The sequence below is a fragment of the Gavialis gangeticus genome, unplaced genomic scaffold, assembly GCF_001723915.1.
Source record: "Gavialis gangeticus isolate Ggan-Ray unplaced genomic scaffold, GavGan_comp1, whole genome shotgun sequence".
Classification (NCBI taxonomy): domain Eukaryota; kingdom Metazoa; phylum Chordata; order Crocodylia; family Gavialidae; genus Gavialis; species Gavialis gangeticus.
In genome coordinates this window covers 46,500,098-46,500,412 of record NW_017729034.1, presented here as the reverse complement: position 1 = coordinate 46,500,412, position 315 = coordinate 46,500,098, and the positions used below count along the sequence as shown (strand labels likewise).

Genomic DNA, 315 nt, shown 5'->3' with positions numbered 1-315 from the left:
GAAAATGGAGGCAAAGAAGTCATTAAATAGGTTAGCTTTGTCATCTGGTGTGACGACCAAATTTCCTAGCGTGTCTTGCAGGGACCCCACATTACCTGGTACCTTCTTTTTGCCCCCTACATATTTAAAAAAGGACTTCTTGTTGTCCTTGATCCGGGAAACTAGTCCCAGTTCCATCTCCGCCTTGGCCTTTCTGACTGCCCCCCTGCACCCCCAAGCAACCGCAGTATAGTCCTCTCTGGTGATGACCCCTCCCTTCCATTGGGCGTACACCTTCCTTTTAGCTAGAAGACATTCCCAGATGCTTTTGGTGAG

The 315-nt window shown here is 48.9% G+C and overlaps 1 protein-coding gene across 1 annotated transcript in view; it reads left to right on the top strand.

Moving 5' to 3' along the window:
* The window catches only part of CHRM3 (cholinergic receptor muscarinic 3), a 341,501-nt gene that overhangs the window by 116,856 nt on the left and 224,330 nt on the right, over positions 1-315 (top strand). The window lies entirely within an intron of this gene.